Here is a 25,695-nt window from a genome sequence, read left to right as displayed (position 1 = left end):
CTGTTGTATGTGGCGGACTCAGAAGGGGGAATGCCGGGGATGATGGAGCTGTTAGCGGAATTTGGGGGCTTCTCGGGCTATAAGTTAAATTTAGGCAAGAGCGAGGAATTTGTAGTACACCCGGGAGATCAGGAGGAGGGAATTGGGAGGCTCCCGTTTAAGAGGGCAGTGAAGAGTTTCAGATATCTGGGGGTGCAGGTGGCCAGGAGTTGGGGGACTCTCCATAAGCTTAATTTTACCAGGCTGGTGGAGCAGATGGAGGAGGAATTTAAAAGGTGGGACATGGTGCCGCTATCGCTGGCGGGTAGAGTGCAGTCCGTCAAAATGACGGTTCTCCTGAGGTTCTTGTTCCTCTTCCAGTGTTTGCCCATCTTTATCCCTAGGGCCTTTTTTAGAAGGGTGACCAGCAGCATCATGAGCTTTGTTTGGGCGCATGGGACCCCGAGGGTGAAGAGGGTCTTCTTGGAGCGGGGTAGAGATGGGGGGGGGGGGGGGGGGGTTCTGGCGTTACCCAATCTCTCGGGTACTACTGGGCAGCCAATGTGTCGATGGTGCGCAAGTGGGCGATGGAGGGGGAGGGGGCAGCATGGAAACGGATGGAGAGGGTGTCCTGTGGAGATACAAGCCTGGGGGCCCTGGTAACGGCGCCGTGGCCGCTCCCTCCTACGTGGTATACGACGAGTCCGGTGGTGGCGGCTACCCTCAAGATTTGGAGGCAGTGGAGGCAACATTGGGGAGAAGTGGGGGGCTCGATGGAGGCTCCGTTAAGGGGGAACCATAGGTTCGTCCCAGGGAACATTGATGGGGCATCAAACAGCTGAGGGACCTGTTTATTGATGGGAGGTTTGCGAGCCTGGGGGAGTTGGAGGAGAAATTTGGGCTCCCCCCGGGAAACATGTTCAGGTATCTGCAGGTAAAGGCATTTGCTAGACGGCAGATGGTGGGATTCCCTTTGCTTCCCGCAAGGGGGGTGAGTGACAGGGTTCTTTCGGGGGTCTGGGTCGGAGAGGGGAAGATATCTGATATCTACAAGTTTATGCAGGAGGTGGAGGAGGCGTCAGTAGAGGAGCTGAAAACTAAGTGGGAGGGGGAACTGGGGGAACAGATCAAAGACGGGACATGGGCTGATGCCCTGGAGAGGGTTAATTCTTCCTCCTCGTGTGCGCGGCTTAGCCTCATCCAATTCAAGGTGCTGCACCGGGCCCACATGACTGGGACGAGGATGAGTAGGTTCTTTGGGGGTGAAGACAGGTGTGTCAGGTGCTCGGGGAGTCCAGCGAACCATGCCCATATGTTCTGGGCATGCCTGGCACTGGAGGAGTTCTGGAAGGGGGTGGCGAGGACGGTGTCGAGGGTGGTAGGATCCAGGGTCAAGCCAGGCTGGGGACTCGCGATTTTTGGGGTTGGGGTGGAACCGGGAGTGCAGGAGGCGAAAGAGGCCGGTGTTCTGGCCTTTGCGTCCCTAGTAGCCCGGCGAAGGATTTTGCTTCAATGGAAGGATGCGAGGCCCCCAAGCGTGGAGACCTGGATCAATGACATGGCGGGTTTTATTAAGCTAGAGAAGGTCAAATTCGCCCTGAGAGGATCGGTACAAGGGTTCTTTAGGCGGTGGCAACTTTTCCTCGACTTTCTGGCTCAACGATAGGTACTGGTACAGTAGCAGCAGTAACCCGTGGGGGGGGGGGGGGGGGGGGGGGGAACGGACGATGACTATGTTTGTTTATTAATTTTAATTTATTTTTAAGTTCTTTTGTTGGGGTTGGGGGGGTGGGGGGGATATGATACATGCGTTGAGGCGGTCTGGGGGGTGTCACAGTTGTTATGGGTTATTTTGTTGCATTTCATTGTTTGTTGTTATATTTTATATTTTCTGTAAAAAATTCCAATAAAAATTATTTAAAAAAAAAATGAATCCCAGGTCCTGGTTGAGGCCGCACTCATGTGTGCGGAACTTGGCTATAAATTTCTGCTCGGCGATTCTGCGTTGTCGCGCGTCCTGAAGGCCACCTTGGAGAAGGCTTACCCGGAGATCAGAGGCTGAATGCCCTTGACTGCTGAAGTGTTCCCCGACTGGAAGGGAACATTCCTGCCTGGTGATTGTCGCGCGATGTCCGTTCATTCGTTGTTGCAGCGTCTGCTTGAGAAATCCTACCAACTGTCCTGGCTTGAGACAATTCACACCTCTTTAACCTGGGGTTACCCCTCGCTCTGGATCTGTAAAGACTTAATTACCTGCAAATGCTCACATTCTGAGCATGGTCCGGCATCTTTGAATTTGTCTATATATATGTTTCTGTTGGTGTTGTTACTGTGCTCTTATTTTTAAACAATGACTTGGTTCTAGACACGGTCAATGGTATTTTGAATGAACATTATACATTTCTGAGCAGTTCATTAAGCCCAGATGTGACTGAGCTCAAAGAGTTCACAACCAACAGATCCAAATGTACAAACTTCAAATTCCCTTTCCCCAAAAGGAGTGGAACAATCAAATACTCAATACCTTCTGAGGATCCATTTTAGAAAACTCTGTTGGGTTTTCTTTAACATGACCATTACCATTAGTTAAGATGGCACTGCTGTGAAAATTGTTTTTGTAAGATGACAGATAGAAACCTGACTGAATATTTCCCTTCATTTCACTTTCCCATTTCGTACTGATGCGCCATCTTTGGTGTCCAGCGGCGGGACTGCTCCGCCATCTTGGGTGTCCAGCGGCGGGGCTGCTGCGCCATCTTGGGTGTCCAGCGGCGGGGCTGCTCCGCCATCTTGGGTGTCCAGACGGGACTTCCGCCCGCCGCCTCGGCCCGAATTGCCGGTTGCTTGTTGGGAGAGGAAGTTCGGCCATTTTGAGCGCGTCTTCTTGTCAGAACCGAGAGAGAGAGAGCGGAGTGAGGAGAGGATAAGGTAGGTGAATAAACTGGGGGAGCGAGCAGGGTAGGAGGGTACGGGATGTGGGGGGGTACTGGGCGTGATGGAGTGGGGGCCCTGTCCTGGGGGAGTGGGTTTACTAGGGACTGCAAGGGGCACTGGGGGGGCGGGAGGTACTGAGGGTGATTGGCGGTGCTATTGAGGATGGTGGGGATGCTGTGGGATTTGAGGGAGGTCGGGGTTGCTGAAGTGTGGGGGGACGGGTTTGGCGGAGGGCTCTGGGATACTGTAGATAGGGGATGTAAGGTTCTGGGGCTGGGAGATAAAATTGGGGAGCGGGTACTGGTGGAGAGCTACCATGTGTTGCCCTCATTGGCGGTGTGGCACTGCCCCCATTGGTGGTGTGGCACTGCCCCCATTGGTGGTGTGGCACTGCCCCCATCGGTGGTGTGGCACTGCCCCCATCGGTGGTGTGGCGCTGCCCCCATCGGTGGTGTGGCGCTGCCCCCATCGGTGGTGTGGCGCTGCCCCCATAGGTGGTGTGGCGCTGCACCCATTGGTGGTGTGGCGCTGCACCCATTGGTGGTGTGGCGCTGCACCCATTGGTGGTGTGGCGCTGCCCCCATCGGTGGTGTGGCGCTGCCCCCATCGGTGGTGTGGCGCTGCCCCCATCGGTGGTGTGACGCTGCCCCCATCGGTGGTGTGACGCTGCCCCCATCGGTGGTGTGGCGCTGCCCCCATCGGTGGTGTGGCGCTGCCCCCATCGGTGGTGTGGCGCTGCCCCCATCGGTGGTGTGGCGCTGCCCCCATCGGTGGTGTGGCGCTGCCCCCATCGGTGGTGTGGCGCTGCCCCCATCGGTGGTGTGGCGCTGCCCCCATCGGTGGTGTGGCGCTGCCCCCATCGGTGGTGTGGCGCTGCCCCCATCGGTGGTGTGGCGCTGCCCCCATCGGTGGTGTGGCGCTGCCCCCATCGGTGGTGTGGCGCTGCCCCCATCGGTGGTGTGGCGCTGCCCCCATGGGTGGTGTGGCGCTGCCCCCATGGGTGGTGTGGCGCTGCCCCCATGGGTGGTGTGGCGCTGCCCCCATGGGTGGTGTGGCGCTGCCCCCATGGGTGGTGTGGCGCTGCCCCCATGGGTGGTGTGGCGCTGCCCCCATGGGTGGTGTGGCGCTGCCCCCATGGGTGGTGTGGCGCTGCCCCCATGGGTGGTGTGGCGCTGCCCCCATGGGTGGTGTGGCGCTGCCCCCATGGGTGGTGTGGCGCTGCCCCCATGGGTGGTGTGGCGCTGCCCCCATGGGTGGTGTGGCGCTGCCCCCATGGGTGGTGTGGCGCTGCCCCCATGGGTGGTGTGGCGCTGCCCCCATGGGTGGTGTGGCGCTGCCCCCATGGGTGGTGTGGCGCTGCCCCCATGGGTGGTGTGGCGCTGCCCCCATGGGTGGTGTGGCGCTGCCCCCATGGGTGGTGTGGCGCTGCCCCCATGGGTGGTGTGGCGCTACCCCCATCGGTGGTGTGGCGCTACCCCCATCGGCGGTGTGGTGCAGCCCCCCGCCCCCTTCGGCGGTGTTGTGGTGCTGCCCCCTGCCCCCATCGGTGGTGTGGTGCTGCCCCCGCCCCCATTGGCGGCGTGGGGCTTCCCCCCGCCCCCTTCGGTGTTGTGGTGCTGTCCCCATTGGCGGTGTGGTACTGACCCCGCCCCCATTGGCAGTGAGGTACTGCCACCTGCCCACATTGCCACTGTGGTGCTGCCCCTGCCCGCAATTCGGTGGCATGGCGCTGTCCCTCGCCCCACATCGGTGGCATGGCGCTGTCCCTCACCCCACATCGGTGGCATGGCGCTGTCCCTCGCCCCACATTGGTGGCATGGCGCTGTCCCTCTCCCCCCACATCGGTGGCATGGCGCTGCCCCTCGCCCCACATCGGTGGCATGGTGCTGCCCTCCGCCCCACTGGCCCCATCGGCGGTGTGGGGCTGCCAGCCCCCCGTCCCCATCGGCATTATGGTGCGTTGCTGGCCACCGTCGGCCGTGTGGCGCCAGCCCCAAGCCCCCTATCAGTGGGGTTGCGACAGATCATCCGATTAATCAGTCCTACATTTTGCACCCGTGTCCTTGCGTTGAGAGTTGCCGTTGCAGGCTTGTGACTTTTTGCAAAGAGGGCTGCCATGGCTGAACTAAAAACAGAAACTGTGCTAAACAGCAACATTGTTCCAAGACGTGCCATTTGCTTTTACAACCGGATAATGTAGGGAACAGCAACTTTGCTGGATTGTGCACACAGCATGTACACTGCAACCAGCCAGGTTATAGCTGCTGTCTCTGTAACCTGGTGTGGGACGGAATGACCGTGTGGTGTTGAAATTCTTGAGCAGTTTTTGACTCTTTCTGAATTAAATTTCTTGTTTTCTTCAATGGTACAGAGCGCCGTGAGTGCAAAAGAAGGCAGCAGAGAAAGTGACTCAAGGAGGGCTTCAAGGTAAATGTTCTTAAAATATGTTCCCATGGCTGGCAGGGACGGCTGGTGTCCAGTTACTTGTTGACCGTTGCCCAGAGTGAATTTGTATGAAGCAGTTTTGGACCATAATTTCGGTTTAAACAAAACAAGGATTCTGTTCTGTGGATACTTTTTAACTTTCTAACTTTTTAAAAAAGTTGTTGGCAGCATATACGGTTTGGTGACAAGGGACACTGAACCAATGTCCACATTACTTTGACCTCTCAAAGTGCAGCGTTCTGACCCAAAACAAAGCTTTGGTTTCAGATTCTTATGAAATTCTTCCTTTGTCACTTGAAATGAAATGAAAATCGCTTATTGTCACGAGTAGGCTTCAATGAAGTTACTGTGAAAAGCCCCTAGTCGCCACATTCTGGCGCCTGTCCGGGGAGGATGGTACTTGAGGGGGAGACTCCGAGCTGAAGGTCGACAGCTCCTGGGGTCATAGTTAATTCGATAAATTCAAGTTGTAGAAGTGGGGGACATCCATTCGGGGCAGCAGGGTAGCATGGTGGTTAGCATACATGCTTCACAGCTCCAGGGTCCCAGGTTCGATTCCCGGCTGGGTCACTGTCTGTGTGGAGTCTGCACGTCCTCCCCCTGTGTGCGTGGGTTTCCTCCGGGTGCTCCGGTTTCCTCCCACAGTCCAAAGATGTGCGGGTTAGGTGGATTGGCCATGCTAAATTGCCCGTAGTGTCCTAAAAAAAAAGTAAGGTTAAGGGGGGGTTGTTGGGTTACGGGTATAGGGTGGATGCGTGGGTTTGAGTAGGGTGATCATGGCTCGGCACAACATTGAGGGCCGAAGGGCCTGTTCTGTGCTGTACTGTTCTATCTATCTAGATGAATAGTTGTGCAGGTATAAAGAAACACTGACATTGGGTTTCACTGTGAAGATCTAGGAATTTGTAATGTTTCACTTTGTCAAATCCAAAATTGAGTAACAGTTGACCTCTGATCGCCTCCTTCACCAATTGGCTGTCAGGAGTTGAACAGGGTTGGCAGAGAATGGTTGTCTAAAGGTGAAGGTTAGGAACAAAGACTTTGTTTTAAGACTGACGATTCCAATGCGAGCAGCATTTATGAAGAGCTGCGGAATGTATGTGTGAAGTGTCGGGGTCTGGTTACCCACTGATGTTCTCAGAGTCTGAACCTTCTGAGCTGTGGAAGAATTAAATGAATAGGTGGACACGTATTAGGCCCATACCAAATAGGAAATAAGAGATAGCCTTGGCATTGTCGCTTCTTAGCAGCGGTTCGCTCAGAAGGAAAGTATTTTGTGAGCTGGAAGCCTGTCAGTGGGACACTGAGGAAGGTTTTGTTCTTCTCCACGGTTTCATGGACGAAATTTACCGGAAAGATGATCTGTTGGATGTCTGCAAGGCATGGTCAGACTTTGATAGATTTCAATTAAAAAAATATATAATTCACAGGATGTGGGCTTCGCTGACTGGGCCAGCCTTTATTGCCCATCCTTAATTGCCCTTGAGAATGTGCTGGTGAGCTGCCTTCTTGAACCGCTGTAGCCCTTATGGCATAGGTACACCCACAGTGCTGTTCGGAAGGGAGTTCCAGGATTTTGAACTAGCGGAAGTGAAGTTGAGGAACTTGGAGGGGAATCTTCAGGTGGTGGTGGTGTTCCCAGGCATATGCTACCCATGTCCTTGTAGATGGTCGAGGTCATGGGTTTGGAAGATGCCATTCCATGGTGGAATCTATCATTGACTTCAACAGATTATAAAGAATTGAAAGAATTCAATTTAGAAATTCCTTGTTCTAACTGATATTTAACACAATCCAGCCATTTAAGATGGCACATACGGACAGACTCCTGGTCTTAACTGGGATTTGGCTCTCGGATAAAAACTCCCTTTAGGAGTAGATGTTTGGTACCTTTAAGAAGTTCCTGGAGAAGCAGACATTTCGAGCAGCCTTCATGGCATAAATGGGACATTCTGTGGTTTCACAAAGAATCGACAACTCAATGATTGATGCATTTTGAGATCATTAAGACACTGAATTTCAGATGCCTGCCAATAAATTTAGGAAAATTACTTCAAACCTCAAGTTGGCAACTTTGAGAATGACACGACCCGATTTCATGCTTTAATGCTTTACTGTAACACACAGGCTAAAGACATAGAATCCCGATAGTGCAGAAGGAGGCCATTCGGCCCATCAAGTCTGAACCGACTCTCTGAAAGAGCACTCTACCAAGGACCACTCCCCCACGCTATCTGAGTGCTGAATTTGGGTGCATTTGAGTGCTATGGTGAGAGTTTGGTGACTGAGGGATATTAAGGGTTTATTTTTAATTTTTATCTCAAGTCTAGTCTTTTATTTAGTTAATTAACTTAAAAAATGCTGTTTGGTTTAGAAGAAGGTGAATTTTCAATCCGCTTTAAACAAAGGTTCTACTTGTAACTACTTGCAGCTGGAGCTTGTTAATTAGTTAATTGGATTAGGCCAGTTTTCAGAGGCTAGAGTCACACTATAAATGTGAGCCAGCTACAGTGCAGACTTTATTTGCAGTGAGTGCTGAATTTGGGTGCATTTGAGTGCTGTAGTGAGAGTTTGGTGAGGAGGGAGTAAGGTGCTTCTTTCATTTCATTTCCTACATTTCCTCAAAGAGCGTGAAGGGAGCTGGGAGTTTACAGAGAGTGCAGCTGAATAGGAGCAGAGTCGAGGGCGGAGTTCCAGTTGGTCCACAGGGCAGCTATATTCTGCAAGGTAAGAGGGGCTGGAGGCTAGGGCAGTTGCATGCTCCTCCTGTAGGATGTGGGTGGTGAGGGATACCACCAGTGTCCCTGCTGACTATACCTGCGGGAAGTGCACCTAACTCCAGCTCATCAAAGACCGTGTTGGGGAACTGGAGTTCGGATCATCCGGGAGGCAGAGGGGGTAATAGACAAGAGTTACAGGGAGGTAACCACACCCAAGGTACAGGACAAGAGTAGCTGGGTTACAGTCGGGGGAAAGAAAACAAATGTGCAGACAGTGCAGGGATCCCTCGTGGCCGTTCCCCTTCAAAACAAGTATACCGAGGGGCAGCACGGTGGCGCAGTGGGTTCGCCCTGGAGCCTCACGGCGCCGAGGTCCCAGGTTCGATCCTGGCTCTTGGTCACTGTCCGTGTGGAGTTTGCACATTCTCCCTGTGTTTGCGTGGGTTCCGTCCCCACAACCCAAAGATGTGCAGGCTAGGTGGATTGGCCACGCTAAATTGCCCCTTAATTGGAAAAAAATGAATTGGCTACTCTAAATTTGTTTTAAAAAAATAACAAAAAACAAGTATACCGTTTTGGATGCTGTTGGGGGGGAGGATGACCTCCTGGGGGAAGGCCCTAGCGGCCAGGTCTCTCGCACTGAGTATGGTTCTTGGGCTCAAAGGGGAAGGGGGGAGAACAGAAAAGCAATAGTGATAGGAGACTCAATGGTTAGGGGGAATAGATAGGAGATTCTGTGGTCGCGAGCGAGACTCCCCGAAGGTATGTTGCCTCCCGGGTGTCAAGGATCGTGTCTTCAGGGTCCTTAAGAGGGAGGGGGAGCAGCCAGAAGTCGTGGTGCACATTGGTAGCAACGACGTAGGTAGGAAAAGGGCTGTGGATGTAATAAACGAGTTTAGGGAGTTAGGCTGGAAGTTAAAAGCCAGGACAGACAGAGTTGTCAACTCTGGTTTGTTGCCGGTGCCACGGGATAGCGAGGCTAGGAATAGGGAGAGAGTGCAGTTGAACACGTGGCTGCAGGAATGGTGTAGGAGGGAGGGCTTCAGGTATTTGGATAATTGGAGCGCATTCTGGGGAAGGTGGGACTTGTACAAGCAGGACGGGTTGCATCTGAACCAGAGCGGCACCAATATCCTGGGAGCGAGGCTTTCGAGTACTCATCAGGAGGGTTTAAACTAATTTGGCAGGGGAATGGGAACCAGATTTGTAGTCCAGCAACTAAGGTAGCCGATGTTCAGGACGCCAAAGCGTGTAGTGAGGCAGTGGGGAAAGTAACACTGACAAAGGAGAGTACTTGCAGGCACGGGGATGGGTTGAAGTGTGTATACTTCAACGCAAGAAGCATCAGGAATAAGGTGGGTGAACTTAAGGCATGGATCGTTACTTGGGACTACGATGTGGTGGCCATCACAGAAACTTGGATAGAAGAGAGGCAGAAATGGTCATTGAAGGTTCCTGGTGATGTTTCAATAAGGTAAGGGAGGGTGGTAAAAGAGGTGGGGGGTTTGCATTGTTAATTAGAGACAGCATAACAGTTGCAGAAAGGCAGTTTGAGGAGGATCTGCCTACGGAGGTAGTATGGGTTGAAGTCAGAAATAGGAAAGGAGCAGTCACCTTTTCGGGAGTTTTTTTATAGCGCCCCCAATAGCAGCAGAGATGTGGAGGAACAGATTTTGGAACGGTGCAGAAGTCACAGGGTAGTAGTCATGGGTGACTTCAACTTCCCAAATATTGAGTGGAAACTCTTTAGATCAAATAGTTTGGATGGGGTGGTGTTTGTGCAGTGTGTCCAGGGAGCCTTTCTAACACAATATGTAGATTGTCCGACCAGAGGGGAGGCCATATTGGATTTGGTACTTGGTAATGAACCAGGGCAGGTGGTAGATTTGTTAGTGGGCAAGCATTTTGGAGGTAGTGACCACAATTCTGTGACTTTCACTTTAGTAATGGAGAGGGATAGGTGCGTGCAACAGGGCAAGGTTTACAATTGGGGGAAGGGTAAATACGATGCTGTCAGACAAGAATTGAAGTGCATAAGTTGAGAACATAGGCTGTCAGGGAAGGACGCAATTGAAATGTGCAGCTTGTTCAAGGAACAGATACTACGTGTCCTTGATATGTATGTCCCTGTCAGGCAGGGAAGAGATGGTTGAGTGAGGGAACCATGGTTGACAAGAGAGGTTGAATGTCTTGTTAAGAGGAAGAAGGAAACTTTTTTTTTTCGAAATAATTTTTATTGACGAAGCTACCTATCTTTGAGCCAGGAAGTCCAGAAAAGGCTGCCGTCGTTTATAGAACCCTTGTATTGACCCTTTCCAATTTTATTAATCCCGTGGGCAGCACGGTAGCATGGTGGTTAGCATAAATGCTTCACAGCTCCAGGGTCCCAGGTTCGATTCCCGGCTGGGTCACTGTCTGTGCGGAGTCTGCACGTCCTCCCCGTGTGTGCGTGGGTTTCCTCCGGGTGCTCCGGTTTCCTCCCACAGTCCAAAGATGTGAGGGTTAGGTGGATTGGCCATGCTAAATTGCCCGTAGTGTCCTAAAAAGTAAGGTTAAGGGGGGGGTTGTTGGGTTACGGGTATAGGGTGGATACGTGGGTTTGAATCGGGTGATCATTGCTCGGCACAACATCGAGGGCCGAAGGGCCTGTTCTGTGCTGTACTGTTCTATGTTCTATGTCACTGATCCAGGTCTCCACACTTGGGGGCCTTGCATCCTTCCACTGTAGCAGAATCCTTCGTCGGGCTACTAGGGACGTAAAGGCCAGGACACCGGCCTCTTTCACCTCCTGCACTCCCGGCTCTACCGCAACTCCAAAAATCGCGAGTTCCCACCCTGGTTTGACCCTGGATCCAACCACCCTCGACACCGTCCCCGCCACCCCCTTCCAGAATTCTTCCAGTGCTGGGCACGCCCAGAACATATGGGCATGGTTCGCTGGACTCCCCGAACATCTGGTGCACCTGTCCTCACCCCCAAAGAACCTACTCATCCTAGTCCCGGACATGTGGGCCCGATGCAGCACCTTAAATTGGATGAGACTAAGCCTCGCACATGAGGAGGAAGAGTTGACTCTCTCCAAGGCATCCGCCCAAGTCCCATCCTCTATCTGCTCCCCAAGTTCCTCCTCCCATTTAGCCTTCAGCTCCTCCACTGACGACGACTCCACCTCCTGCATTACCTTATAGATGTCAGACACCTTCCCCTCTCCGACCCACACCCCCGAAAGCACTCTGTCCATCGTCCCCCGCGACGGCAGCAGAGGGAATCCCTCTACCTGTCGCCTAGCAAACGCCTTTACCTGCAAGTATCTGAACATGTTCCCTTGGGGAAGGCCAAATTTATCTTCCAGTTCCCCAGGCCCGCAAACCTCCCGCCAATAAACAGGTCCCTCAATTTGCTGATGCCTGCCCTTTGCCATCCCCTAAATCCCCCATCCTTGTTCCCCGGGATGAACCGATGGTTGCCACCCAGTGGAGCCTCCATCGAGCCCCCTGTTTCCCCCCGATGCCGTCTCCACTGTCCCCAGATTCTTAGGGTCGCCGCCACTACCGGGCTCGTGGTAAACCTCTTAGGGGAGAGCGGCAACGGTGCCGTTACCATGGCACCCAGGCTCGTACCTCTACATGACGCCATCTCCATTCTTTTTCACGCCGCCCCTCCCCCCTCCATCACCCATTTACGCACCATTGACACATTGGCTACCCAATAGTACCCCAGAAGGTTGGGCAGCGCCATCCCGCCTCTATCCCTCCCTCGCTCCAGGAACACCCTCTTCACTCTCGGAGTCCCATGTGCCCACACAAAGCTCAAAATACTGCTAGTCACTCTCCTAAAGAAGGCCCTGGGGATAAATATGGGCAGGCACTCCTAAGCGGGAGCCTACCAATTCCTTCCTCCTGGTCTCCAGGGTGCACCACAAACACCTCGCTCTTGCCTAAATTTAATTTATAACCTGAAAAGGTCCCAAACTCAGCTAGCAACTCCATCACTCCCGGCATCCCTCCCACCGGGTCCGCACATACAGTAACAGGTCATCAGCATACAACGACACCCTATGTTCCTCTCCACCTTGCACCAAGCCTCTCCACCTCTCTGAATCCCTCAACGCCATCGCCAGTGGCTCGATTGCCAGAGCAAACAACAAGGGGGACAGGGGGCAACCCTGCCTGGTCCGTCGGTAAAGCCGGAAGTACTCCGACCTCCTCCTATTCGTGGCCACGTACCCTCGGTAAAGCCGGAAGTACTCCGACCTCCTCCTAAGAAGGATACTTATGCAAGGCTGAGGAAACAAGGTTCAGACAGTGCACTTGAGGGATACAAGATAGCCAGCAGGGAACTGAAGAAAGGGATTGGGGGAGCTAAGAGAGGGCATGGAAAATCTTTGTCGGGTAGAATCAAGGAAAACCGCAAGGCCGTTTACACGTGTGAGAAATATGAGAATGGCTAGAGCGAGGGTAGGCCCGATCAAGGACTGTAGCGGGAGATTGTGTATTGAGTCTGAAGAGATAGGAGAGGTCTTGAACGAGTACTTTTCTTGAGTATTTACGAATGAGAGGGGCCATATTGTTGGAGAGGACAGTGTGAAACAGACTGGTAAGCTCGAGGAGATACCTGTTAGGAAGGAAGATGTGCAGGGCATTTTGAAAAACTTGAGGATAGACAAATCCCCTGGGCCTGACGGGATATATCCAAGGATTTTATGGGAAGCAAGTGATGAAATTGCAGAGCCGTTGGCAATGATCTTTTCGTCCTCACTGTCAACAGGGGTGGTACCAGGGAATTGGAGAGTGGCGAATGTCGTGCCCCTGTTCAAAAAAGAGAATACGGATAACTCTGGGAATTACAGGCCAGTTAGTCTTACTTCGGTGGTAGGCAAAGTAATGGAAAGGGTACTGAGGGATAGGATTTCTGAGCATCTGGAAAGACACTGCTTGATTAGGGATAGTCAGCACGGATCTGTGAGGGGTAGATCTTGCCTCAGAAGTCTTATTGAATTCTTTGAGGAGGTGACCAAGCACGTGGATGAAGGTAAAGCAGTGGGTGTAGTGTACATTCATTTTAGTAAGGCATTTGATAAGGTTCCCCATGGTAGACTTATGCAGAAAGTAAGGAGGCATGGGATAGTGGGAAATTTGGCCAGTTGGATAACAAACTGGCTAACCGATAGAAGTCAGAGAGTGGTGGTGGATGGCAAATATTCAGCCTGGAGCCCAGTTACCAGTGGCGTACCGCAGGGAGCAGTTCTGGATCCTCTGCTGTTTGTGATTTTCATTAATGACTTGGATGAGGGAGTTTAAGGGTGGGTCAGTAAATTTGCAGACATTACGAAGATTGGTGGAGTTGTTGAGGAGGGCTGTTGTCGGCTGCAAAGGGACATAGATAGGATGCAGAGCTGGGCTGAGAAGTGGCAGATGGAATTTATCCCTGAAAAGTGAGGTCCATTTTGGAAGGACAAATATGAATGCGGAATACAGGGTTAAAGGTAGGGTTCTTGGCAATGTGGAGGAGCAGAGAGATCTTGGGGTCTATGTTCATAGACCTTTGAAAGTGGATAGAGCTGTGAAGAAGGCCTGTGGTGTGCTAGTGTTCATTAGCAGAGCGATTGAATTTAAGAGCCGTGAGGTGATGATGCAGCTGTACAAAACCTTGGTAAGGCCACATTTGGAGTACTGTGTGCAGTTCTGGTCACCTCATTTTAGGAAGGATGTGGAATCTTTGGAAAAGGTGCAAAGGAGATTTACCAGGATGTTGCCTGGAATGGAGAGTACGTCTTACGAGGAAAGGTTGAGGGTGCTAGGCCTTTTCTCATTCAAATGGAGAAGGATGAGGTTTATAAGATGATCAGGGGAATAGATAGAGTAGACAGTCAGAGACTTTTTCGCCGAGTGCAACAACCATTACAAGGGGACATAAATTTAAGGTGAATGGTGGAAGTTATAGGGGGGATGTCAGAGGTCGGTTCTTTACCCAGAGAGTAGTGGAGGCATGGAATGCACTGCCTGTGGAAGTAGTTGAGTCAGAAACATTAGGGACCTTCAAGCGGCTATTGGATAGGTACATGGATTACGGTGGAACGATGTGGATTAATTTGTTCTTAACCTAGGACAAAAGTTCGGCACGACATCATGGGCCGAAGGGCCTGTTCTGTGCTGTATTTTTCTATGTTCTATCCCCGTAACCACATTTTGGGCACTAAGGGGTAATTTAGCATGACCAATCCACCTAACCTGCACATCTTTGGACTGTGGGAGGAAACAGGAGCATTTGGGCGAAGCCCACGCAGACACGAGGAGAAAATTAAACTCCATACGGACAGTCACCCAAGGCCGGAATTAAACTCGGGGGCCCTTGGCACTCTGAGGCAGCAGTGCTAACCACTGTGCCACCGTGCCGTCCGCTATTGATTATGTTTGTCGACATCTTATACTTTAAATTGCAGAACAAAACTTTCCACTTACCGAGACATTGGCGTAGTGGTATTGCTACTGGACTAGTATTCCAGAGACCTGGAGTACTCTGGGTCCAGGTTCAAATCCCACCACTGCAGATGGTGAAATTTTAATTCAATAAAAATCTGGAATTAAAAGCTTAATTGTTGTTGAGTGTTGTAAAAACCCACCTGGTTCACTAATGTCCTTTCGGGGTGGAAATCCATCCTTACTTGGTCTGGCCTATATGTGACTCCACAGCAATGTGGTTGGACTCTTAACTGCCCCCTCACGGACAATTAGGGATGGGCAATAAATGCTGGCGCAGCCTGCAACGCTCACGTCCCATGAACAAATATAAAAAACAACAAAATAACTCACTTCCCAGGTATACTTTACACTGGTGATTTTCTGGACCCAGTCCAAATTGAAGATTTATTTCTGTTCCTTTCCTATTGCAACAGTGGAAACTTTTAATCTTCAAACTCTTTTTCACAGTGAGGGTTTTTCTTGATGATTCTCCTTCTAGTGAATCTAGCTATGCAAACCTTCTGGCCTCGTTTCAAATCCTCACAAATTTGTGCTTTTCAATCCGTGTCTCTCCCACTTCCATTCCTGCCCAACGAACCAGAGGAACTTTCTCTCTCTCTCTCCTGATTCTGGCAGACTAACTCTGAGGTTCAATCATATGTTTTTAGGAAATCCTACAACGCAATCTAACGATAGTTCCTTGGGTCTCTTCCCCCTGTCAAAGCCCATCTCCACAGCTTTGTATCCAAGTTTAAATGCTGATTGGCTATCCTTGAAATCCTGGCTCAGTTCAATCTTGGAATTCAATAGACTGTTTAAAGCATAACTTTACAACTTAGTTTCTCAACATCTTTTTGAGGGACTTTGATGACGAGTAGACTAACCACTGTAAACACAGGTGGCGTTGCCATTGTCTACAAGCGTGAACGCCTTACATCTTTTTTCCAACAAAACAGCTTCCCTTTAATCTTTTACAGCATTTAATAAGGTGCCACATCCAAGGGTGTTGGTGTAGGGGGTAAGATTGACATGGGTATAAGGTTGACTCGCTAACAGGAGACAATCGCCATAAATGTGTAAAGTTCTGGTTGGCAGTTTGTAATGATCGTCACAAGGAATCAGTACTGGTTCCTTAACATCTTAGAATTTATTTAAAAGACTTGTATGAAGGGACGATTGCTAAATTTGCTGATGACACAAAAGTACGAAAGTAAACTGTGAGGAAGATATAAGGAGGCTACAAAAAAAACAGAGAGGTTAAGTGGGTAAAGATCTGGCAAATGGAGTATGTTATGGGCAAATGTGAAATTGTCCATTTTGGAGGAAGAATAAAAAAGCATATTATCTAAATGGTGAGAGTTTGCCGAGCCCTGAGATGCAGAGGAATCTGGTTGTCCAAGTGCATGAATCACAAAAGCCTGGTATCCAGGTACAGCAAATAATTGGAAAGCTAATAGAATGTTATCATTTGAATACAAAAGTTGGGAGGTTATGCTTCAGTTGTACAGGGCACTAGTGAGACCACATCTGAGGACTGTTTAAATTCAATGTGCATACAGGTTTATTCTTAGAGCTCAGCAGAGTGACAGACTGTCCCAGTACCTCCCACCCCATGTATTCAGCTGTGTCTGAAGGTGAGCCAATGCCTATCACTTGTTTTAACAATGCAGTTGGCTCAAATTGACATTGTGAACAGCAGTGGTTCCCTAACTGGATTCTGCAGAACACTGTTTTTCTTTTGTTCTTTCATAGGATGTGGGCGTCATTGGGCTGGGCCAACTGCCCCTAATTGCTCTTGAACTGAGTGGCTTGCTCAGCCATTTCAGAGAGCAGTTAAGGGTCAACCACACTGTTCTGGGTCTGGAGTCACAGAGCAGATAAGGACGGCAGATTTCCTTCCCAAAAGGACGTTTGTGACCCAGATGGGTTTTTATGACAATTGGCAATCGTTTTGTGGTCATCATCGACTTTTAATTGCATAATTTTATTGAATTCAATTTGCACCATCTGCCATGGTGGGATTTGAACCGAGTCTCCAGAACAGTATCCTGGGTCACTGGATTACCAGTCCAGTGACAATGCTATTGCACCACCATCTCCCAGAATCCTGGGTTTCTGCTGGAGCTTCCGACAGGTTCTGCGGCAGGCCAGGCTGATTGATAAAATTTGAGTTCTGAGCTGTTTCCAACTCACCCAATCAGAGGCTCGATACATCAGAATCTAGCTTCTGAACGAGCTGGAAACAACACAAAACTATCGATCAGGCTAAGGGTGGAGATGGAACGGTGGGGAGAGTGGCGTCGGGGGGAGAGTCGGACCTGGAGGAGGGGGGGTGGGGAGAGGAGGGGGGGGGGGGGAAGGGGGACAAGAATGCATGCATGTGTATCGAATATGAGAATCCAGCAGCACTCTTCCCATTTGAACCAAAGGAGCAGCAACGTTCCTCCCATTAAAAATGGCACAAAGCTAAGACCCAAGTAAGTTTTTGTAGTAAGAAGTCTTACAACACCAGGTTAAAGTCCAACATGCTTGTTTCAAACACTAGCTTTCGGAGCACTGCTCCTTGCTCAGGACCTGGTGCTGTAAGACTTCTTACTGTGCTCACCCCAGTCTAACGCCGGCATCTCCACATCAAGTAAGTTTTTAACAAGGGAATGTTTAATGATAGTTAACGTATACATATAAGTAGTACAAACAACTTCTATAAGTTAGGATTACTTTGTATGTTTGGACTGATTCAGTTTCTTGTAGTTTGGCACTTGAACACAATAAGAATGTTTCTTGGATATAAAAACAGAATGCCGGATAAACTCAGCGGGTCTGACAGCATCTGTGGAGAGAGAAACCGAGTTAGTGTCTGGAGTCCAGATGACCCTTCAACAGAATAGAAGTATAGTGAGTGATATAGTTGGTGGGGGGTGGGCCAGAATGGATCGTCAGGGATAGGTGGGAGCTAAGGAGCAATTGACAAATATGTCATGGACGCGAGAAACATGGAGTGTTAATAGTGCCATTAAGGACTGAGAAAGTGCTAATAGTGGCATAAAGGTAAAATAGCAGCATGTGTTAATAGGGGAGTTCAGTGGCAGGAAAACTGAACAAGAAGTGACAGATGACCCTGTGGGGGAGGGATGGGGTTGTATTAGGGGAAGCCAAGGGAAGCAAAAAATAAAAGTGGGGGGGGGGTCCAGATGTTTAGATAACCACATTTTTAGAGTCCAAAAGGTATCTGCTGCCTATCAAACCTGGATTCTTAAAAGCATGATTGCATCATTCACAAGCACACTAAACCAGGATTTTAACCCTTAGTGCACGAAATACAGATAATACAATACCTCTGAGATTCCTACATTCATCACACAGGAATGGGCTGGTTTAGCACAGTGGGCTAAATAGTTGGCATGCATTGCAGAACAAGGCCAGCAGCGCGGGTTCAATTCCCTCCCCGAACAGGTGCCGGAATGTGACGACTAGGGGCTCTTCACAGTAACTTCATTGAAGCCTACTTGTGACAATTAGCGATTATTGTTATTGTTATTTTTTTTAATAAACAATTTTATTGAAGTAGTTTTTGGCTTTATAAACAGTTACAGACATCATCAGAAAGAAAGCATAAAAAGGCAAAAATGTGCAAACATCCATGTACTTTCAATGCTTCAATCATAGCATATTGCACAAGCCCGCTCCTCTCCCACCGGTACGACCCGCCATATTTTCCCTCCAACTCTACTCTACCCCCCCTGCCGACGCTCACCCTCCCGCAAAGAAGCCAATAAATGGTTGCCACCTCCGGGCGAACCCCTGCACAGATCCCCTCAAGGCGAACTTAATTTTCTCCATACCCAGGAAACTTGACATGTCCGCAAGCCACAACTCCGTCTTCGGCGGCTTTGAGTCCCTCCACGCCAATAGTATTCGCCGCCGGGCTATCAGGGAAGCAAAGGCCAAAACATCGGCCTCTTTCTCCCCCTGGACCCCTGGGTCCTCCGGAACCCCAAAAATTGCCACCCCTGGACTCATCACCACCCTTGTTTTTAGTACCCGGGACATGACCCCCGCAAATCCCTCCCAGTACCCCCTCAGCTTAGGGCCTGCCCAAAACATGTGCACATGGTTCGCTGGTCCTCCCGCGCACCTAGCGCATTTGTCCTCTATCCCGAAGAATTTGCTCATCCGAGCCACCGTCATATGGGCCCGGTGAACGACCTTAAATTGGATCAGCCTGAGCCTAGCACATGTCGCGGTCGAATTTACCTTACTCAGGGCCTCTGCCCACAGCCCATCCTCCATTTCCCCGCCTAGCTCCTCCTCCCATTTAAGTTTCAGTTCCTCTGTCTGGGACCCTTCCTCCCTCATGAGCACCTTATATATACCCGAGACTCTACCCTCCCCTTCTTCCCTCCTAGAGACTATTCTGTCGAGGATCCCCGTTGGCGGGAGGCGTGGGAAAGATGGGACCTGTCTACGAACAAAGTCCCGCAACTGTAGGTATCTAAAATCATTTCCCCTTACCAACCCAAATTTCTCCTCCAAGCTCCTCAGACTCGCAAAGCTCCCTTCCAGGAACATATCACCCACCCTTCCCGCCCCCGCCCGCCGCCATACTCGGAATCCCCCATCCATACTCCCGGGGGCAAACCGATGGTTGTCGCAGATTGGCGCCCAGACAGACGCCCCCATCTCCCCCACATGCCTCCTCCACTGGCCCCATATCCGCAGGGTCGCCACCACTACCGGGCTGGTGGTGTACTTGGCCGGCGGCAGCGGTAGAGGAGCCGTGACCAGGGCTGCCAAGCTGGAGCCCCTGCATGAAGCCGCCTCCACCCGTACCCACCATCCACTTCCTTATAGCGATGTTGGCCGCCCAGTAATAATTGATCAGACTCGGCAAAGCCAGCCCTCCCTCGCTGCGGTTCCTCTCCAACATCGCCTTCTTCACCCGCGGGGATTTTCCCGCCCAGACAAAGCTCATGATCAGCCCGTTAACTCTTTTGAAGAAGGACTGTGGGATAAAGATCGGGAGGCACTGAAAAATAACAAAAATCGAGGGAGGATTGTCATCTTTACAGTCTGCACCCTCCCTGCCAGCGACAGCGGGAGTGCATCCCATCTCCGAAACTCTCCCTTCATTTGCTCCACCACCCTGGCCAAATTTAACTTATGCAGCCTGCCCCAGTCTCGTGCCACCTGGATTCCCAAAATACGGAAATTTTCCTCAACCAGCCTAAACGGTAGCCCTCTCAATCTGTTCTCCTGGCCCCTTGCCTGGACCACAGACATTTTACTCTTGACGGTATTTAATTTGTATCCTGAGAACTGGCCGAACTTCCTCAGCATTCCCAGTATAGTTCCCATCCCGGCCACTGGGTCCGACACATACAGGAGCAGGTCGTCTGCATAAAGAGAAACCCTATGTTCAACCCCGCCCCTCACCATCCCCTTCCAACCCTCTGCGCCTCTCAGCGCAATCGCCAGCGGCTCTATGGCCAGCGCAAACAGCAGCGGGGAGAGCGGGCAGCCCTGTCTGGTCCCTCGGTACAACCTAAAATACTCCGACACTTCTCTGTTGGTCCTGACGCTGGCCCTCGGGGCCTGATATAATAATTTGATCCAGTCCACCAATCCCTCCCCGAACCCAAACCGTCCGAGCACCTCCCATAGATAGTCCCACTCCACCCGGTCAAAGGCCTTCTCGGCGTCCATTGCCACCACTACCTCCACCTCCCTACTCACTGGGGGCATCATTATCACATTAAGTAATCGTCTCAGGTTGGCCTCCAGCTGCCTACCTTTCACAAACCCCGTTTGATCCTCCCCAATCACCTCCGGTACACAGTCCTCCATTCTACCCGCCAGTACCTTTGCCAGGAGCTTGGCGTCTACATTAAACAGGGAGATTGGCCTGTAGGACCCGCACGCCTCCGGGTCTTTACCCCGCTTCAATATCAGTGATATGGTGGCTTGTGACATTGTCCCTTGCCTCATTAAAAACCCTCGCCAAGACCGGGCCCACCAGCTCAGAGAACGTCCTATAAAACTCTACTGGGTATTCATCCGGCCCCGGGGACTTCCCCGACTGCATGGCCTTAAGGCCCCCCAACACCTCCTCTACTCTAATCGGGGCCCCCAGCTCTATTATTATTATTATCATTATTATTAATGCTTGTCTTGAGACGAAAGATTGGAAGGATTAGAATTCTATCAACTGGAGTTTAGAGGCCACTTGATTGAAACCTTTAAGATCCTGAGGGATATTGACAGGGTGAATGTGGAGAGGATGTTTCCACTTGTGGGGCAATCTAGAACTAGGGGGGTCACTTTTTAAAAATAAGGGATTGTTCATTTAAGACAGATGAGGAGAAATATTTGCTCTCTTAAAAGCTGAGAGTCTCTGGAACTCACTTCTGCACAAGGCAGTGGAAACAGAATCTTTAAACATTTTTAAGGCAGAGCTAGATAGATTCTTGATCAACAAGGGGGTGAAAGATTATCCGGGTGGTCAAGAATGGGGGTGAGGTTACAATCAGATTAGTTAAGATCTCATTGAATGGTGGAGCAGCCTCGAGGGCCAAGTGGCCTCCTCCTGTTCCTAATTCGGATGTTCATACGTCCATCGTCTTCATGGCAAGACGACCGAGCCAAATATGACAGATTCAGAACCAATTCTGTTCTATTGCAAAAAATATTCCTATCCAGATCTGGATAAAGGCAATGGAAGGTCCAGCAACTTAATGACAGAAAAGCAAGGAGGCGCTGTGGGCCATCAGCAGTAGCAGAATTGTGCTCAACTCATGGACCAGAATATCCCCCACTCTAACATTGCCAGCGAGTGTGACTGCTCACAGAGCACTATCTACACACACAGCCTCTCGGTGATAGACTCACACTGTACCCACTATTACAACTCTCAGAGCACCCTCCAAAGGCAAATGCACACAAAGACGCACACACAGTCTCTCAGTGATAGACTCTCACTATCCGGTATTACAGCTCATAGAGCACTCTCCATACACGTGTGCGCACACACACACACACACACACACCCCTCACCCACTCAGTGATAGACTCACTGTATCCAGTATTACAACTCACAGAACACTCGACGCACACGCACACCCACACACACTGTCCCTTAGTGATAGACTCACGTAAGTGTATAGGTTTGTGCAGTGAGGGGGCGTGTCTGGGTTATTGCAGTGAGAGGGGACTGACTGTGGGTTATTAGAGTGAGTGGGACTGTCTGTGGGTTATTAGAATGAGGGGGACTGTCTGTGGGTTATAAGAATGAGGGGGACTGTCTGTGGGTTATTCGAGTGAGGGGGACTGTCTGTCGGTTATTAGAGTGAGGGGGACTGTCTGTCGGTTATTGGAGTGAGGGGGACTGCTGGTGGGTTATTCGAGTGAGGGGGACTGTCGGTGGGTTATTCGAGTGAGGGGGACTGTCTGTGGGTTGTTAGAGTGAGGGGACTGTCTGTGGGTTATTAGAGTGAGGGGGACTGTCTGTGGGTTATTAGAGTGAGGGGGACTGTCTGTGGGTTATTAGAGTGAGGGGGACTGTCTGTGGGTTATTCGAGTGAGGGGGACTAATGTCGGTGGGTTATTTGAGTGAGGGGGACTGTCTGTGGGTTATTAGAGTGAGGGGGACTGTCTGTGGGTTATTCGAGTGAGGGGGACTGTCTGTGGGTTATTAGAGTGAGGGGGACTGTCTGTGGGTTATTAGAGTGAGGGGGACTGTCTGTGGGTTATTAGAGTGAGGGGGACTGTCTGTGGGTTATTCGAGTGAGGGGGACTAGTGTCGGTGGGTTATTCGAGTGAGGGGGACTGTCTGTGGGTTATTAGAGTGAGGGGGACTGTCGGTGGGTTATTAGAGTGAGGGGGACTGTCTGTGGGTTATTAGAGTGAGGGGGACTGTCTGTGGGTTATTAGAGTGAGTGGGACTGTCTGTGGGTTATTAGAGTGAGGGGGACTGTCTGTGGGTTATTAGAGTGAGTGGGACTGTCTGTGGGTTATTAGAGTGAGGGGGACTGTCTGTGGATTATTAGAGTGAGGGGGACTGTCTGTGGGTTATTAGAGTGAGGGGGACTGTCTGGGTTGTTGTGGCCAGGCGGGAGTGTCTGTTTATTGCGGCGAGGATGCGGTGTCTGCATGTTATTGCGGCGAGGAGAGGGTGTCTGCATGTTATTGCGGCGAGGATTGATTGATAATTATTGTCACATATACTGAAGTACAGTGAAAATAATTTTTTTGCGACCAAGGGAACGTACACAGTATGTACACAGTAGACAAAAGAATAGTAAGAAAACGTAGAAGAGCGTTATTACTAATTATATAGAGAGTGGAAAAGCGTTTTAGTTAGTCAGAACAGTGATCAAAGATTGTGAAAGGGGTCTGGTTGAGAGAGCTCGCAGAGGATCGCCATGCTCCGGCGCCATCTTGAATCGTGAAATCGAGGGGATGTCTGTCTTGAGCTCCTTGTGCTTTTTGGCTGCAAGTGGTCATGTGTTGTAGCTTCAGCAGTTTCACAAAACATTTTAGTTGTGTAGGTGCTACTTGAACCATAGATTTTCTACAGTTCAGAAAGAGGTCATTTGGCCCATTGAGTCTTCATCAACCCTCTGAAACACCCCTGTCCTATCCCCGTAACCCTATAACCCCGCATAACCGCGCATTTTTGGACTGTGGGAGGAAACTGGAGCACCCAGAGGAAACCCTTGCCGACACGGGGAGAAGGTGCAAACTCCACACAGTCAGTCACCCAAGGCCAGAATTGAACTTGGTCCCTGACGTTGTGAGGCAGCAGTGCTAACCACTGTGCCAACATGCCGTCTTACATAGAACATAGAACGATACAGCGCACTACAGGCCCTTCGGCCCACGATGTTGCACCGACATGGGAAGTCAAAAACTAAAGGCCATCTAACCTACACTATTCCATTATCATCCATATGCTTATCCAATAAACTTTTAAATGCCCTCAATGTTGGCAAGTTCCCTACTGTTGCAGGTAGGGCATTCCACGGCCTCACCACTCTTTGCGTAAAAAAACCTACCTCTGACCTCTGTCCTATATCTATTACCCCTCAATTTAAGGCTATGTCCCCTCATGCTAGCCACCTCCATCCGCGGGAGAAGGCTCTCACTGTCCACCCTATCTAACCCTCTGATCATTTTATATGCCTCTATTAAGTCACCTCTTAACCTTCTTCTCTCTAACGAAAACAACCTCAAGTCCATCAGCCTTTCCTCATAAGATTTTCCCTCCATACCAGGCAACATCCTGGTAAATCTCCTCTGCACCCGTTCCAAAGCTTCCACATCCTTCCTATAATGAGGCGACCAGAACTGTACGCAATACTCCAAATGCGACCGTACCAGAGTTTTGTACAGCTGCAACATGACCTCATGGCTCCGGAACTCAATCCCTCTACCAATAAAGGCCAACACACCATAGGCCTTCTTCACAACCCTATCAACCTGGGTGGCAACTTTCAGGGATCTATGTACATGGACACCGAGATCCCTCTGCTCATCCACACTACAAAGAATTTTACCATTAGCCAAATATTCCGCATTCCTGTTATTCTTTGCAAAGTGAATCACCTCACACTTCTCTACATTAAACTCCATTTGCCACCTCTCAGCCCAGCTCTGCAGCTTATCTATGTCCCTCTGTAACCTGCAACATCCTTCCGCACTGTCCACAACTCCACCGACGTTAGTGTGATCTGCAAATTTACTCACCCATCCTTCTACGCCCTCCTCTAGGTCATTTATAAAAATGACAAACAGCAACGGCCCCAGAACAGATCCTTGTGGTACGCCACTCGTAACTGAACTCCATTCTGAACATTTTCCATCAACCACCACCCTCTGTCTTCTTTCAACTAGCCAATTTCTGATCCACATCTCTAAATCACCCTCAATCCCCAGCCTCCGTATTTTCTGCAATAGCCGACCGTGGGGAACCTTATCAAATGCTTTACTGAAATCCATATACACCACATCAACTACTCTACCCTCGTCTACCTGTTCAGTCACCTTCTCAAAGAACTCGATAAGGTTTGTGAGGCATGACCTACCCTTCACAAAACCATGCTGACTATCCCTAATCATATTATTCCTATCTAGATGATTATAAATCGTATCTCTTATAATCCTCTCCAAGACTTTACCCACAACAGACGTGAGGCTCACCGGCCTATAGTTACCGGGGTTATCTCTACTCCCCTTCTTGAACAAAGGGACCACATTTGCTATCCTCCAGTCCTCTGGCACTATTCCTGTAGCCAATGATGACATAAAAATCAAAGCCAAAGGCTCAGCAATCTCTTCCCTGGCTTCCCAGAGAATCCTAGGATAAATCCCATCAGGCCCCGGGGACTTATCTATTTTCACCTTGTCCAGAATTGCCAACACTTCTTCCCTACGCACCTCAGTGCCATCTATTCTAATAGCCTGGGTCTCAGCATTCTCCTCCACAACATTATCTTTTTCCTGAGTGAATACTGACGAAAAGTATTCATTTAGTATCTCGCTTATCTCCTCAGCCTCCGCACACAACTTCCCACCACTGTTCTTGACTGGCCCTACTCTTACCCTAGTCATTCTTTTATTCCTGACATACCTATAAAAAGCTTTTGGGTTTTCCTTGATCCTACCTGCCAAAGACTTCTCATGTCCCCTCCTTGCTCGTCTTAGCTCTCTCTTTAGATCCTTCCTCGCTTCCTTGTAACTATCAAGCGCCCCAACTGAAACTTCACGCCTCATCTTCACATAGGCTTCCTTCTTCCTCTTAACAAGAGATTCCACTTCTTTGGTAAACCACGGTTCCCTCGCTCTACCCCTTCCTCCCTGCCTGACTGGCATGTACTTATCAAGAACACGCAATAGCTGTTCCTTGAACAAGCTCCACATATCCAGTGTGCCCAACCCTTGCAGCCTACTTCTCCAACCTACACATCCTAAGTCATGTCTAATGGCATCATAATTGCCCTTCCCCCAGCTATAACTCTTGCCCTGCGGGGTATACTTATCCCTTTCCATCACTAACGTAAAGGTCACCGAATTGTGGTCACTGTCTCCAAAGTGCTCACCTACCTCCAGATCTAACACCTGGCCTGGTTCATTACCCAAAACCAAATCCAATGTGGCCTCGC

At 50.3% G+C, this 25,695-nt stretch overlaps 1 protein-coding gene across 1 annotated transcript in view; it reads left to right on the top strand.

The window, feature by feature from the left end:
- The first annotated feature begins 2,801 nt into the window (after nt 1–2,801).
- Nucleotides 2,802–25,695, top strand: part of celf1 (cugbp, Elav-like family member 1) — a 215,979-nt gene continuing 193,085 nt past the window's right edge. Inside the window, exons 1-2 of the mRNA XM_038807236.1 lie at nt 2,802–2,907; nt 5,285–5,340. The gene's annotated coding sequence lies outside the window, so the exon portion shown is untranslated. The remainder of the gene's footprint in view (nt 2,908–5,284; nt 5,341–25,695) is intronic.

The sequence above is a fragment of the Scyliorhinus canicula genome, chromosome 9, assembly GCF_902713615.1.
Source record: "Scyliorhinus canicula chromosome 9, sScyCan1.1, whole genome shotgun sequence".
NCBI lineage: Eukaryota > Metazoa > Chordata > Chondrichthyes > Carcharhiniformes > Scyliorhinidae > Scyliorhinus > Scyliorhinus canicula.
This window is presented reverse-complemented; position numbering and strand designations above follow the sequence as displayed.